Source organism: Marmota marmota, unplaced genomic scaffold (assembly GCF_001458135.2).
Source record: "Marmota marmota marmota unplaced genomic scaffold, marMar, whole genome shotgun sequence".
Lineage (NCBI taxonomy): Eukaryota > Metazoa > Chordata > Mammalia > Rodentia > Sciuridae > Marmota > Marmota marmota.
Window position 1 is genome coordinate 40352663 of NW_026000005.1, and position 17441 is coordinate 40370103.

Genomic DNA, 17441 nt, shown 5'->3' on the forward strand with positions numbered 1-17441 from the left:
CCCCATCTTCCAAACCTCCAAGCATATCATACTCAGGCTCAGTCTTTGGACTAAGTTAGGATAGTGGGGATTTCAGAGTTGCTAGTGCGAGTTTGGACCAATCTTTAACGACACTTATGTCATTCCAGTAATTGAAACAATCTAGTTAAGGGTTTCAAGTCCAGACTTGGGTTGGGGGAGGGAGGGACTGGAGTGGGGGTTAGTGTGCAGCGGGAACAAAGCTGTACTTGGAGGAAATTGATTTGAAAGAGATTTGGCTGCAGGGCACAGGGACATAGGGCTAGAAGGAACTGTTTGAACAACTGTGTACCCAATTGGGCGGAACTTTAAATGTGAAATTATTAGAGAATGACTCAAAGATCTCTACGGATAGTTTTGAAATTTGAAATCAATAATCTGGCAATGAGATTCAGAATAGTATGTGTGCGCTTAATTCCTAGAGACACACGTACACATGAGTGCACACACACCAACACACACACACACACACACACACTCAGATCACCCTGTCTGTAAAGATTCAGTTCAATTAGGTTATGACTTGCACACATACTGAAATCAGCGAAGGCGGTATACAAACTCTTGAACTGTTTCCATTCTACAACAGAGTGTTTACAATGTGCTTTTCATTCTGTCTGGATGTGTAGACGGAAGGGTGCAAGCCCCAGAGCCATGACCCTTGAGGAAAGTGAGAGAGCCAGAAAGTTACATGCCCAGTTGGCGGTCACCTGGCAGGTTCTTCCAGTGGCTCCACCTAGTGGGGCTGTCCTCTGCAGAGAAAGGGCTGCTAAGCCTGCTGGTTCCTCCATAAGTTAATTTTCTCCATTATCTCTTAAGACCACAAATTTGCTTTTAAAAATGCAGCCACCTGCGTACCACTGAGAATGGTGTGTTCTACCACCCCTTCTTGACATCCTGAGGGATGCATGCAGACCACAGACCAGTGACAATGTGAAATCATGAAAGAATGAGGTGGCTGTCCCTGCAGCTACCTTCATCTCTGCCACAGAGGCTTAATATTATCTTAATCCTGTTGCCCTAGATAGGCTAATTAATACCATGCAAATGTTATTTTATTCTATTACAAATGCTAGATGATTGTGTTTAGAAAGGAAAAGGTTACATGTCAAAGGTAGAGAGGGCATTCTGTCTGTGAAATCATGCGGAGCCCTTCCTGACGCCTATTGAAGTCTTACTAATAGTCACCGGAATCTGCAAACTTGGTATTATCCAATGAGGTCCGTCAGGAAGGGAACAAGGCCTTTCCTTCAGAACAGTGCCCAGGCTAATGACAATCTGGTTAAAGGCTAACTACACCGAGATAAGGGGCCCGGGATAAGGAGCAGTGCCTGAGTTAGTCTTGTTGAGTACAAGGTCCTTCAACAAACATGCTGATGGTTATCAGGGTTATACCAGCCAGGAAGAAGAAGTGGCATGCAGAGACCTTAGACAGGGCTGGAAATCACAGCCACAGTGGAGAATGCAGTGCCTGTCGGGGCCCGGGCCAGGGCCAGGTGTACCGAGCATGACTTGAAGCCTGAGAAGCCTCGGAACACACCCCCTGCAAGCGCTGGCTGCCCTTTGGATGCTGTGGTCAGTATGGGGTCCTGGTTTGTGAGGATCAGCATCATGCCTGCTGCGGCACCCCATTCTGATCCGACTTTTGCTCCCGTTTCCTCCTTCCCACATCCATCCTACTTTAGAATCCAAATGCTGAAACACATGCCACTCTCCAGAAAGTTCTCATGGTGGCTGGGCAGATCAGTGGCATACACTCCAGGAGGAGTCATAGTGACAGTGACAAATCTCCCAAGATGCAGCGGTGACGTTGGGCCGGGGATAGAGCTGGGGAGGAGAGAGAACCTTGTACAGGAAAGGCCTTCAGCTTGGTCTGTGCCTTGATGCCATGTGAGAGTCCAGTATCACCAGCCTCTTGTTGAATGCACCCAACTCCTTGGTTTTTACTTAATTCAACATCAACCAGAGAATTGTTGGCCCTGATGCTCCAGATAATTAGCAAGATAAGAAGCAGCTTTTAGTTTTAAAGCTTTTAGATGAACTCTGCTTGGCATCCTGGGGCTGGGTGAAGCCTAAGCATTGAGAGCAGAGACCATGGGGGAATGTAGATGGTGGGCAATGAACTTCAGGCCATTACTTCAAAATCCAGAGCTTGGAGTGGGAAGGAGGACAGAAAACAATCAGAGTCACCTATCCCTCATGCGAGTTAGGACAGGGAGAGCACTGAGAGCCAACCCCTGCCCAGGGTACTGTGGCCTTGTAGAGCTGTGCTGATAACTGTCCTGATAACTGTCCTGGACTGTCTTCCTGCAGGAGAAGGAGATATGCAGCCAGATGCTTTGAGTGCCAGCCCAGCCTCTTCTACACGGGGTGACTTTGGGCAAATTGCTTAACCTTGCTATTTCCGCTTCTTCATCTGTAAAATGGTAATGATAATTCCTGTGCCTTCTAAAGATGCTGACAGAGTGAAATTGTCAGTATTCAATAATTACAGTTGTTATCCCTACCAGAAATAAGTTTCTGTTAGTCCTGACTTTATGGAAAAGCTACCTTGCCTACTGACAAAAAGCTTCTTGAAGTGGTGCCTGCTTTGAATGCTTAGACACAGTGGCCAGGAATGAGCAGGGTGGTGTGGGATGTCACTGGCTCTGCAAGCCACACTGGAATTTCACATGACATTCACCAATAAGCAGGATGGTAGTGTGCACACACAGCCAGGATCTGGAGGTCATATGGTCTAAGATTCTTCAGAGTAAGTGACAGGATGGAGTTTGGTGAATCTGCAAAGGCAGCTTGTTACCTGAGAAAGCATCAGCAGGCTGCTGTCTCCCAGATTCAGAAACGTGAGAAAATACATTCCCTCCCATAGAAAGTGATCAGGTACTTTGCTTTCTGACGCTGTCCTTACAATATCATGTCATCCTAAGTATCTAGTTACAGGTTGGCTTTTTCTAGCAGGTATCTAAAAGCAGTGTTACCAGGTAGGAAGGACTGGCTGTTCATCTTGCCTTTAAAACAAACATGCTGTTCTTTGGAGCTAGCCTGTTAAGACTGGGGTGAAGTAAAAGGCTGCCAGGAATTCATGGGGCAGTGGGGTGTTCTCTGCAGACCCTTCCCCTTCATCTGTTTCCTCAAACCTCACTATTTTCCTGCACCCTCCTTCCCTCTCAGCTACTCGTTTTAGAAAGTGCTGGGATTGCTTCACCCGTTCTGGGTATGTTACTAACCCTCTTCTAGAGTGGAGGAGGCTGACTCAGAATGGTCACACAAAGTGCCAAGATGGTCTCACTAAGAAAAGGCAGATAGTGCTAGGATTCACCCATGGGATCTCCTGGCTCCAAAGCCTGTGATCTTTCCACTGTTGTTACCTTGCAGCCTCCAGCATGGTTGTTTTATTTGAACCTTGAGTTTTCCTTTATTCTTGTTCTCTTCACTCCCTGATTATTTGGCTGCATTTATTCTGATCAACCTGTACTAGTCAGGTATCTCACTGTAACAAAACGCCTGAGGCAATTAACTTATAAAGATAAGAGAGTTGTTTTGGCTTACTACTTTGGAGATTCCAGTCCCTGATGCAGTGATCCCATTGCTTTCAGCCTCTGCTGAGACAGCACATTATGGTGACAGTGCATGGCAGAGCAACTCACCTTGGGTCCCAGGGGGAAAAAAAGGAAAGAGGAAGAGACTAGGATTCCTAAAATCACCTTCAAGGGTGTACCTGCCACCCCCCCAGGCGCACTACCTAAAGGTCTCACCACTTCCCAGTAGTGCCACCAGGGGGAAGAACTTTTAAGTCAACACCCAAATTACAGCACAGATCCTTGGAGTTTGTGGGGAACGTTCCTCGGTGCCTATCTTGAACACAATGTTCAGTCCTCTTCCTTCATTATGAAGTTGGGAGTTGCCACCTTGAACATGGGCCAGGGTCCTTCTGATCAGAAGAAAGAACTCGAACACCCCTGTGGAGAGTCCTGCTGAAGCTTTGGGGGAGCCAGGAGGTCTCAGTCCTCTCCCACCAGAGCCGGTGGACCTCGAGCTTGGCTGTGTGCAGAATCACTGAGGGGACATGCTGCAGCTTCGCTGCCCCACCCTACCTGCCCAGAGAAATGCCCAGAGGATTCAGGTCTGCCCAAAGGCTTCCAGGGAGGTGCTTGTGAGCTCAAACTCCACTGCAAGGCTGCCTTAGTTCTGCCTCACCCCTTATTAGCTGTGCAACTGTTGCCTAACTTCTCTGGGCCCAAGCTTCCTCATCTGTAAATGGAGATGCTGTTAGCATCGAACCCATAGTATTGTTGTGAGAATCAACCACAGTAACACCTGAAAAGGGTTTAGCAGGGTGTCTGGAACCTAGAACACACTTAAGAAAAGTTAACTGTTCTCACTGATACCAAATTTGGTGAACAACCAGGGGGAATGTAAGATCTCACTTGGGCCAGGTCTGCCTGGGACCTGACCCTCCCTCTCTGCCGGTGACAGCCATGTTCAACTGGCTCCAAAGCAAGTGATTCTTCAGTTCATCTCAAATACTCCATGACTTGCTTCACATTCAGTTCTGTAAGAAGTGGAGCCCTGAAGACTGGCAGGGACAAAGCCCAAGGTCCAAGGCAGAGGATGCGCCTCCCTTTTTCTAAATGACTAGAAAACTTGCATTAACCATCTATTCACTGTTAATAATCAGTGAGTGATCAGAGACTCCTGGAGCTGCTCCCCTTCTCCCACCATTTTTTAATTCCTTATTAAGCCCAAGGCAGCACTTCCATATGAAGGTCCTCTGTGCTGGCCCTGTGCCAGGTGTGAAGTACCAGTGCAGGAGACAGTTGACACTCCTGTCCTATGTACAGGGACAGGCAGTGAAGCAGTATGCAAACAAAAATAGTTTAAGGAAACTGTGCTAAGTTCTCTGGTGGATAAAACCAGGGATAGTGAGAGGGAATGTACTAGGTTGGGGAACTCAGGAAGAGACTCTCCAAGGAAGGGACATTTTTCCTAAGGCCTGAAGGGACCTGCCAGGTGAAGGGGACAAGAGGAAGATAGGTGAGGACTGAAGGAAGGCAGGAGGGGCTGGAGCACAGGAGGATGCAGGTGGCAGGAGATCTGTTTCCCAGGGGAGGCAGGCCTTGGTAAAAGCTGGGATTTAAATAGAAAAAGAATCTCTTTAAGTTTTTTGTGCAAAATGGAATCCAGATCTCATTAGTCCACACCATAAATGAATTCAGGAAGGGAACCTTGCTCTACCCTCTCCTACCGCTTTCTCTTTGGATTTCTTTTTAAATGACGTGGGCCTTCACAGCCCTGGCAGCAGGGACTTTGCTTCCTCAGCCTCCCTTTGCAACACAGGAAATCATTTCTCTGGGGAGTTGATTGCTGTTGGGTGTTTCCCATATTTTCTATATCTCCCACTTAGTAGCCACTGAATATTAACCTACATGGTCTTCTCGTATCAAATTTGCATTTCCAGACAAAATGGAAGTCTGAACATTAGCTCAGAGTGGAACATGTGGTAAAATGAGGCTCCCAGGGCAGTGAAGGCACATTTTCTATTTTTGTCCTGGGCTTTAAAGACTAGACGCTGCCGGTCTGTGAGAATTAGGTGCAGACAGCTTTCAAGGAAGACCAAGGTCATTTGCCAAGACGTGGCAGTGGAGACCTCCTGTGTTCGTAGTGAGTAACAGCTACCAGTGAGAACCTTTTTATGTTCCCCTCTCTGCTAAAGAAAATGAGTCATTACCTGGGAAAATTCCTTCCCACTCCAGGGCCACTCTTAGGAGCTTTGTTCATTCAGTAACTCAGTGAGTATATTTTGCTGATTGCTGCTGTGGTGGGGACCTGAAAAGCTCATGTGTTGAACACTTGGTCCCCAGGGCTCTGGGCTCATTAATGGATCAATCTATTGATGGTTTCATAGCTGTGGCACTGTTGGGAGGTGATAACATAGTGGAACATAGTTGGAACAAGAGGTTACTTGGGGGAGAGGGTGGAGGATTGTGCCCTGGAGGGTCTGTCTCCTCTCGAGCTCTGTTTCTGGGCCACCATGAAGTGAGTGGGTTTCTCCACTGCATTCCCTCTGTCATGAGTTCTGCCTTACCCTAGGCCCAAAACAATAGAGCTAGCCATCCTTGCACTGAAACTCCTGAAATGGTAATCCAAAATAAATATTTACTTCTTAGTTATTTTTCTCAGGCACTTTGTCACGGCCACAAAACTCTCACACCATACCTTTCCATATACAACTTAGGAAGCAAGAAAGTCAGCATTACCATTTGTAAAATCAGTAAATTTTGGACCATGGAATATGCAGAGGTGTTTTGATTCTAGAATCCCAGGAGAGCTCCACTCTAGTCCTGTCTTCACCTTGGCTGGGACCCAGGTGGTCAAGTCACAGGCCCTTACCATGCCTCAGGGTCCTCAGATAGAAGTAGGGCTTGAGTGTTCTCTCGGATAATTTTGCTGTGACTCAAAATTTGTAACCTTTAAAATTCCCCCCCAACTTCACAGGCTTGAAAAGAGTCACCACTGGGATGTATCCAAGTCCATGGCACTGCAGAAGCTGGACCCTCAGACCTGGGTCACTCCCATTGCACTGTGGACTCTGTCCCCAAAAGGAGGGGCCTAAGAACAAATGCCAAGAAGGAACCAGAGAAGAAAGACAGAGCCCTACAAGACAGGAGTGGGAACCAGGTCTGGGATCCACTCGAGGATCCACCCTCGAAGGATCCCGCCAGCCAGTGGAGACAGGGCCTCTGACATCTTGCAGTGACACTCATCAGATGTTCAAGTCTGATCTTCTGGTCCCTCTGGCACATAAAAATCCCTAACCTGCACCGAGCACTGTGAGCCTGGCAGGCTGTGAGGACACCTGTAGGCCTCAACTCTGAACCTCAAAACTCTAAATCACTTAACTCTGAAGGTGATTCTTCTCCCCGTGGACTGACAAGGAGATCAGAGGACAAAGGTCAAACACTGGCCCAGGAGCTCACTGTGCTGCTCCTAAGGGGGATCCCACTGGAGGGAGTCAACCCGCCGCCCACTCCCTTGGCACCTTCCACCCCTTCCTCCCAGGCCCACGGCTGCCTCAGACTGTGCGCTCAGTGGATGAGTACCTGTTGCATGAGCCAAAACCGGAAATCACTCAAGGCCCCACTGAGGAAAGTTCCTGGGCTCCATGCCCCCCCCCCAGCACCTCCCCTTCCTTTCTGGGCCCTGACAGTTCTCAACCCCACACCTCTATTTCCTGTCCTCGGAGGGTTTCTCCCTAGGCCTCACCAACAGCCCAGACCCACTTAGTTCCTTATAGGTTCCCTCTTTCAAAAAGCTATGTAACAAGTACCCCAGGGGCTGGGAGAGGAGCTCTTGAGCAGCACTGCCCAGTACAGGCCTTATGGAAAAGTACCCTGATGTGTTCTTTCTAGGTCATTAACCAGGAACTCAGGATGGGACCAGGCCTCGCATCTCAACCCTCCCCCACAGAGGGTTTCCCCCAGTGCTCTCTTCTCCATCTCCCTCCCCAAAGCAGGCTCCAGCTCCATGTCACCCCCATCACTCCAAGTGAAGCAAGGGAGAGGAAAGGAACAGATATCTATTATCTGCTGTGGAGTCTAGACTGGCTTCTTTACATGCCTTAATCTTCAATGCATATCGCTCTACACATCTTGCAGGTAATGAAACCAGCCAGTGTACCCAGTACTTGCATAACATGCAGATGTTAACACAGCCAGTGAGAAGCAGCCCTGGAATTCAAAGCCAGTGAAGGCTGGGGCCCAAGTCCAGGGTTCCATAGCACCTCCTGTTGTTCTCCTCTGGGATCCCAGAAACTGGGCAGAGCAAGAGGATGAATTTCGCAGGAAGAAAGAGTGGAATCTGATGTCCATTTCTTCATCTGTAAAATGGGAATAAAACAATTTCTACTACAGAGTGTTCTTAAAAGTATTAGCTTAAATAATCTAGGTCAAAGGTGTGTGAGTCTGTGTCATCCAGACTGGCTGACCTCAAGTGAACACAACCTAAAAGTATAAGCTGATGGCAAATATTTTTTGAATAGAGATTTGTTCAGCTCTCGGATTTTTAAATGAAGTGCCTAAAATCAAACAGAGAAATTGCACAGCAAAGGAGAAGCAGTAAATAGCCAGAGTATAGGCCACTAAAGACACCATGAGCCCAAGTGAAGGGCCTAACTCTTCTCAGGCCAAAATGCAGGCATTAGATCAAAAGGCAAAATGCAATACGATATTTATTCCCTGCCTTTTTCTTCTTCTGTGCTTTTTCTCGGGATGCAGTAGTCTATTTTATGAAGGTAGACATTTTCAAGTTTACTTTTATAAAAATATGGTAAATTGGAAAGGAACATTCTTATTGAGGTTTTTGGAACATGACAGTTAGAGGGAACCAATGTGGGAGAGTTACAAATCAAAGATAAAGAGATGAAATATCATGTGCCTAGCTTCCTGCTCACAGTCTTCTATCTGTACATCTTTAATAAAGTGGTTCACACATCTGCTTCTGTGTAAATGCAGATGAATGTGTATGTATGAAAATGAAAAGAACTGGAGTCTCCCAGCTGAATACAATGTAATAATCACTCATTTTCCTTCTCTTACTCCTTGGAAATTCTTCTAAAATTACAGAAGGGGGATTTAAAAAAAAAAATAATTAGATTTGCTGGATGCGGTGGCACACCCCTATAATTCCAGCTGCTTAGGAGGCTGAGGCAGGAGGATCACAATTTCAAAGCCAGCCTCAGCAATTTATCGAGGCCTTAAGCAACTTCACAAGACACTGTCTCAAAATAAAATATAAAAAGGGTTGGGGATGTGGCTCAGTGGTTAAGTGCCCCTGGGTTCAATCCCCAGTACCAAAAATATAAAAATAGGCTTCAATCTAAAACTATAAAAAGAATAGTCAATAACCACAGAAAAATTTGTTAGCCATGGAGTAACTGACTTTGTGGACTAGGGAAGGTGGAAACCTAAGCTGATAGTGGGGGAAGACAAAGCCCACTCCATCAGCACCACAGAACCCCTCAAGGATCCGGGAATTCAAGGCACGGGTATCGTGAAGGGAAGGTGGGGCACTGGTGAGACAGACTATAATGGCATTGATCAGGAGTACAGACAAGAAGCAGTTGGCCCCTTCCAACTCCTTCCCCTGCCTCAGGATCCTGGAAATAGTGTAATTTTACATCTTAAAAGATGAGATGTCATCCTCCCTAACTCAGCACCCAGAAAGCTGGGTCTTATACCTCCAACAGGGCCAGGGAACCCCAAGAGTAATGACCCACTGATCATGACCACTGTGTTCCCCAGGGAAGCAGCCCACTGGTATTTCCAGAGAGGCCACCTGTGCTCTCAGGCAGTGACATCATCTCTTGGTACTTTGTTTTTAAATATGAGCAGCCCGCCAGGGATTCCCAGATACTCCAGGAAAACTTCTGCCATGAGGGAGAGACGGAAGCAAACTGGAATAAACAGGACTGAGGCTCAGGAAAGACAAGACAGTGGGGAACTAGCAGCAAAATCAGCAGAAAGACAACAGAAGATTTTGCACTCATTAAACTGGAACGGGGTTCGTCTGTTCCTCCCATGCTCCCCCTCCCTATCCCACTATGAACCAGCCTCCTTATATCAGACAAAACATTCAGAATTTTGTTTTTGGGGATTGGCTACCTTGACTTAGGATTATCTTCTCTAACTCTATCCATTTAGATAGGGCAGAGGGGTAGGAGGGGAATGGAGGGGGAATGGGGGTAGAAATGAGGGTGGAATGAGAAGGACATCATTACCCTAAGTGCAGGTATGAAGACACGAATTGGTGTGAATATACTTTGTGTACAACCAGAGATATGAAAAATTTGTGCTCTGTGTGTCTAATATGAATTGTAATGCATTCCGCTGTCATATATAAATTTTAAAAATTAATAATTAAAAGAAACTGGAACAGGAGGCATTTTAAAAATTCAGAGAACAACACAGTGCTCTCGGAAATCATGCATCTAAGATAAGAAAGGAAATGTAAGTTAAAATTGAAAGAATTAGCCAGAAAGTAGGGGCAATGACGAAGAGATGGAAAACAGGAAAGGGTAGCAAAACTAGAGGTTTTTGCCAAAAACGTCCTACATCCGAATGTCAGAAGAGCCAGGAAGAACAGAGAAGAGTTCCGGAAGTGGTTATGAAGGAAATGCTGCAGGAAAAATTCCCAGAATAGAAAGACACATGCTGACAGATCAAAGGGGCCACTGAGTGTTCTGCCTAATGAGTACGAGACCCATTCGAGGCAGTGCATTTGGAAGCTTTGGAACACTGAGGATAAAGAGGAGATTCTGAACTCTTTGAGAATAAAACAAGTCAATATGTGTATATGGGAATGGATTAAATTTCCTGTCACCTGAGAGCCTAGGAGGCAATGTAGAAATCCCTTCAGCATTTTGAAAAAGAAATTTCCATTCTAAAATTATATACTCAACCAAAGTATCATTCAAATATTAGGCAAGAAGAAAGACGCTTGAAGGGAGGCCCCTCCCAGCCTGGTTGCAGCTGAGGACTGGGGTGACCCAATCTGACCAATGTGCCCTCTTGGCAGAAAGCTATTCTGACAGGGAAGGAAGAAAGGAGGTGTAAAAAAAAGAGGGAGGGAGGGAGGTACCCAGGAAACAGACAACCCAACCCCTGTGAGTCAGTCTCACTATCCTTCTCCACCATGACTACTTGAGAAAGTTCCCTCCCCTTCTCTCCAGACATCTTAACCTCCTGCATAAACCACGTGGACCCTACCTCAACAGCAGCTCATTCCACCATTTTTTTGCTTGAATAACCCTTAGAACTGTGGACACAGTCCCTAGGGCCTCCTTGCCAGTCCACCTGGTTTCCACTGTCTTCACATCCTATCCAGTATTCAGGGCTCCCACTCCACCTGACGTGTGGTCATATCCGGTTAACTGAAGCTTCCCAGGCAGATGGACTTTTCCTTCCTGTGGAACCTTGTGAATTGCTCAAAAGACCCCAGGATTTTAATTGAAGTCCAGATAACTGACAGTCACCAAAACTTCAGCTAATCGTTTCTGTTTCATCCCTTCCCAGCATAATGCAAAAGTTCAGGAGGACAAGGAGTCATCTCTTCACTGCTATATTGCTAGCATTTTATTTAAACTAATGCCAACACCAAAGAATGAAAAAAAAAAAAAAGATATTTAAGTGAACAAATGAATCAGCAGTTACCCTCTTTGATACTCTATATCTTCAATGCCCTTTTGCTTTGACTTTGTTGAAATCACCAATTGGCTTTTAATAATCTATTTTCCTTCACCAGTGATGCCTATGAAGAATATGTTGAGATATATTTTATTTACTTTTTCATTCAGTTGACTCTAAACAAGGCCCCAGTGCCAGAATTAAAAAAAAAAAAAAAAAAAGGAGCCAGGCTTCAAGGCTTACTTGGAGTAGGCACACTTCCGGTTATGTCCTTCAGGTTTTGATTTCTAGACATTAAATACAAACAGCAGATAAGTTTTGCAATAGTATTTTACTTTCTGGGATGTAACTTCTCCCTTGGATCATGCTTGGCTTTGAGATTTAGGCAGTAGGTGTTAATAAATCCAGAGCTCTACCCTTAATTAGAAGCCCCCACTGCATTCATTAGGATGCAGACAAAGAGATTAAAGAGCCATTGAAATGATTATCAGAGTGCAGAAACATCTTCACAATTAGGGAGGATTTTCCTAAATGTGCAATTGCATTTTCAACACAGTTAGGTGCTTAATTGTTTACTATCCTTAGTTAATGCATTTAAACATATAAAGCGTTAGACTTTAAAGAAGAAAAAAAAATACTACCTTTTGGAAATCTAAAAATTATATGAAATATCTTCTTATCCTCTACCCATTGTGTTAGTAAAGTTTTAAATCATTCAAACTCACTTAAGTAGTAAGTAATATAATCTGATTAATATTATTTTTCTAAAAAAAATTATAAGTATCTACAAATTATACTTGAAATGTGGCAGAAAAAGACTTCACATAATTTAATTACAACCATGCCACCCAGTCTGGGTTTAACGAAGACAATCTTATTTCCACCGTGGGGTTGGGACAGGCTTGTTTAAAGTCCCTCAATACTCAGATTATGGAATTCAGTCAAGAAGCAGGGCTCATTATCAATAGATAAAATCATTAATAACCTTCATAGACATGATTACCAGTAGGAAGCAAGAGCAGTAGAGAAACCGCCATTTACCAACAAAAATGACAAAAAGCACTTGAGAATTCAGGAGAGGAAATTTACCATGAAATGTATAAAACTTCATTTGAGAAAAGGCATTCTACAAATTGAAGTAGACTTGAACACATGGAAACATTGTTTTTACACAGAATTGCTCAACAAGTACAAGCAAAGTTCACATGGAAAAACAAATACATGAGAGCAGTCAGGAAACGTTTAAAAAGAGAAGCTACTACATGGGATTAGTCCTGCTAGAGGTTAAGACACCACAAAGGCTTCATAACTAAACAGGGCAGCACATTGCTTGAGTACAAGAACCAGCAGAATGGCACACAGAGCCAGAAATGGACCCAACCACTTTTAGAACTTTATTACAAAGGCAACATCTCAAATCACTAAGGTAGAGATGTCTGTGTAATGAATGGTACTGAGGCCCTGATTTGCCCTTTGGGAAAATGCACGATTTGATAGTACCTCACACCACATATGAGAATAAACTCCATATACATCTTCATGTAAAAAGAAAAAAAAAAAAACAGAAGTACTAGAAGAAAATATCTAAAGCTCTCTTTAACCTGGACATTGGGAAGGTTTTCTAATAAGAGCTAGAATCAGTAAAAAGAAAACATTGACAAATTTGATCACCTAGGAATAATAAATTTCATGGCAGGCAAGAAAAAAAAAGGCATTTTTTTTTTAAATGAGAAACTATACAACCAGAGAAATGAAAAGTTATATTCTATTTGTGTACAATGAATCCAAGTGCATTCTGATGTCATGTTCAACTAATTAGAGCAAATTTTTAAAAAATGACAAACTAAAAAAGAAATTTGCAAAATATATTAATAAATGCTGTATCCCTAATGTTTAAAGAAAGACCTCCTCAAAGTCAAATGTTTTCTTTCCTGTGTGGAAGCAAGAGAGAGAAAGAGCAAATGGGAATTGGAAAAAAAAAAAAAAAAACCAAAAAACAGATCTCATGAAAATAGAAGGAAGACCAATAGAGTGGTGGGAGGGGATGGATGGAGAGGGAGGGAGGAAGGACGACCTGGGAAGTACTGGGGAGTGAAATCTATCAAATCTGTGCTATGACCATATGTGACCATAGCACAATGGATTCCACTTGCATATGTAATTATAATGCACTAACTAAAATAGTAACGGAAGAGATCAATAGAGTACAGCAAGCGGATCAAGGGAAGGAGGGGGGCAAAGCAAAGGCACTGAGAAAGGAGACTGATCAAATTATGTTATGTGCATGTACAAATATGGCCTATTAATCCCACTTTATGTAGAATTATAATGCACAAATAAATTTTTTAAAAAGCTTCTTTAAAATTGATGGGGAAAGAATCAAAACACCTGATAGACAAATGGGCAAAAAGGCATAGCAATCAAATTTACACATGCCTGAATGCAAGCTGGTTCAATGCTTTGCGATTTGGCAACACCTAACAAACCTATATATGCATTTATTTTTGACACAGAAATTCCATTTTTAAGAACTTACATGAAGATATACCTCTGGCAATACAAAAATACACATTCAGAAGTAGAGGCCTAATCACCACAAGATTGTTGGTAATTTAAAAATATTGGAAACCAGTTATATACTCTTAGCTAGGAGGCAGTTTCATTTAATATGGTGTAGGCTTCCTGTGCAGCAGTACAAACCGTCAGCAAGATCTCTGGGAACTGATGTGCAGCAATCTCCAGGATACACTGTCCAGTGAAAAATGCAAAGTGCAAAAGGGTATTTACAGTATGCTACTTGTGTGTAAGACAAAAGGCGAAACAATGCACATACATTGCTCTCTGCACAAAAAGCGCACTGTTAACCAGGAGCTATACAATGATATAACTATAGACAAGAGGTAGAAAAGAAGTGGGAAGGATGGATAGAATAAGGTCGTGGCAGGTCGCTTCTCCAAGTAGAGCTTTTGGTAGTTTCAGCATTTGAATTTGAGTTGTTTCACACCTATATTAAGGTTTTCCAGGGAAACAGAACCAATAAAATGTGTGTGAAAGAGAAAACACAAAATTTTATGGAATTGGCCATTGCAATTATAAAGACTGGCAAGGACAGAACCTGCAGATTGGCCAGTAGGCTAGAGACGCAGGCAAGAGTCATGTTGCACATCTGTCTTCTGGCAGAATTCCTTCTTAGGGGAGATGAAGCTGCGTTGTGGCCTTCAAATGACTGGATGAGGCCCACTATGCCATGGAGACCAATTTGCTTGACTACTGTCTATTGTTTTAAATGAAATTTTATTCAAAAAACACCTTCACAGAAACATCCAGAAAAATGTCTGATTAACTAACTAGGCACCATGGCTCAGTCAAATAGACACAAAATTAACCATCACAATAAGCTTAAAAAAAAAGGAAAAGTAAGGCTGGGGAGGTTCCTAACTTGTGATACAAATAAAGCAAACTCTATTTCACATGAATAACAAGAATCACTGAACAAGGGTTGAGGAGAGGACTAATCTAAGCAACTGGGGACAGTGTGTGGACTACATCCTCTCAGGCTTAAATCTAAAGAACTTTTAATTAGGAAACAACTTCCTCCCTCTTCCCTACCCCTTCCTGCTCCACTCCCCCTCCTGCCCCTGCCCCAGGCACCACTTCCTTTTCTCCATCTCCTCCTCCTTCGTGTGAGTCAGGAATTCTTGAACTATGTTCTGCATGGTCTAGGATTCAACAAGTAAATAAACAAGTAACTACAGTAGGGATGCTGGAAGATAAGTTCCCCACTTTGCAGAAGGACGTGTAAATCTGGGTAAGACACTGATAAAATGGCCCCTGTAGTACTGGCCTGGAATTGGAGTCATCATGAAGAAGACAATTAGAGGTTTAGATAGAGGTGACAGTATGGGTAAGAATGTGGGCTTCCATGTGTGCTATGAGTGTCTACACGTGTGTGTGTGTGTGTGGGGGGGTGTATGTCTGTTTCCAAAGCCCTCTCCCTTGAGAAGACCTAGATCAGTGCCAAAGCAAAGCACAGCCACCACCCAGATTTGGTTTCCAAGTGCTGTAAAAAGAATCACAGCTCTTAGAAGAAATGGCAGGTACCAGGACTGATGTAGGGCAAGTACAAGAAAAGCAGAGAAGGTCTCCTTATGCCAGGAAGTAAGGAAGTGCTCAAGGAATGAGCACAGCATATGAACAGCTCAAACGGTTCCCACTGGCAAAATCTGGAATAATGTGAGCAACAAAATAAAAGCAATAGCAACAGAGTATAACCTAGTGAATGCAATGTAACCCCACGCGGCTACACAGATTGATTCATTTATAAAGAGGAAGCACACAAGCAAGGAAATAGATGGAGAGAGACAAAGGGGTTTTTATTTTGTTTTCTCCACATTTGTATTGATACATTATAATTGTACAGAATGTGGGATTTATTGTTACATATTTGTACATTCACACAATGTAACAATATAATTTGGCCAATATCATTCCCCAGCATTTCCTCCCTCCCTCCCTACCTCCCACACCTTGGTCCCTTTCCTCTATTGACCTCCCTTTGATTTTTAGAGGAGATTCACTCCCACCTTTCTTTTCCTTTTTCTTCCCTAGCTTCCTCAGATGAGAGAACACATAACTACATTCTGGGTTTGACTTATTTTGCTTAATATAATAGACTCTAGTTCCATCCATTTGCCTGCAAAAGACATAATTTCATTTTTTTATGGCTGAATAAAACTCCATTGTGTATATACGTCTCATTTTCTTTTCATTCATTCATGGATGCTTGGTGGTTTCATAGTTTGGCTATTGTGAACTGTGCTGCCATAAATATAGGTATGCATGTATCACTATAGGATGATGACTTTAATTCTTCAGGGTAAATACCAAGGAGTGGTATACTGGGTCATATGGTGGTTCCATTCCTAGCCTTCTGGGGGATCTCCATACTGATTTCCATAGTGGTTATACTAATTCACAGTCCCAGAAACAGTTAAAAAAATATTCTCCACATCCTCTCCAGCATGTATTATTTTCTTGAGGACTGCCATTCTGAATGGTGTGAGATGAAATTTCAGTGTAGTTTTGATTTGCATTTCTCTAATTGCTAATGATATTGAATTTTTTTCATGTGTTTCTTGGCCATCTGTGTTTCTTCTTTTGAGAAGTGTCTGTTTAATTCATTTGCCCATTTATTAATTGGGTTATTTGATCTTTCTGTGTAAAGTTTTTTGAGTTCTTTATATATTCTAGTTATTAATCCTCTGCCAGAAGAATAGCTAGCAAAGAGTTTTCCCCATCTGTAGGTTTTTCACATTTCTAATTATTTCCTTTGCTGTTCTTTTTAATTTGATGGCAGCCAGATACATCCTTCTATATATGAATATCCAGTTTTTCAGCATCATTTGTCAAAAAGCTTGCTTTTTGTCCGTTGTATATTTTCTGCACCTTGAGATAAAGCTATACTTTTATTGTCGAGGGGGTGGGTACCAGGGATTGAACTCAGGGGCACTCAACCACTGAACCACATCCCCAGCCCTATTTTCTATTTTATTTAGAGACATGTTCTCACTGAGTTGCTTAGGGCCTTGCTTTTGCTGAGGCTGGCTTTGAACTTGCGATCCTCCTGCCTCAGTCTCCTGAGCCTGGGATTACAGGTGTGTGCCACCACATCTGGCTGAGACAAAGCTTATAGTAGAAAGGAGTCAGTTAATGTTGAAGGAATCTGGAATAAGAAAATCATCAGCTATCTTGGAGAGTATCAAGAAAACTGTCAAGCAAAAATTATCAATGGATACAAAATTAGTGGTGAAGATTTGAAGAGTAATTTACAAAGTCTCAAAGTATCAATTACATACATAAACCATAAAGGATTAATATTTGGAGAATTTGGGAGAGCATGTAGGGTTTTTTGTATTATTCTTACAACTTTTTCTAAAAGTTAAGAAAAGAAACAGCTGATTTCACCCTCTGTAAGTGATCATAATTGTGGACCAACAGCCATCTGCATGTCCTAGATAACAGGAATCTCTAAAACATATACTGAAAAGTTGACAAGCACATTAAGAATATTTACCTTGAAAGATTTATTTCTGTGATAGATTTTGTAGTTTTAAAAATATATCTTAGTTACTTTAAAGAACCCTACTGAAATAGTTTTCATCTGGGGTGAAATCATTATCAAATTACTAAAAACTGCAACATTAGTTGATTCTTCTCTAATAATTAGCAATACTGTGTCAAACC

General features: G+C 43.0%; 1 long non-coding RNA gene across 1 annotated transcript in view; it reads left to right on the forward strand.

Annotated features, from left to right (window-relative positions):
- Positions 1-8746, forward strand: part of LOC125618255 — an 18378-nt gene extending 9632 nt beyond the window's left edge. Inside the window, exon 3 of the long non-coding RNA XR_007349512.1 lies at positions 6514-8746. This is a non-coding gene — a long non-coding RNA (uncharacterized LOC125618255). The remainder of the gene's footprint in view (positions 1-6513) is intronic.
- Positions 8747-17441: the final 8695 nt, after the last annotated feature.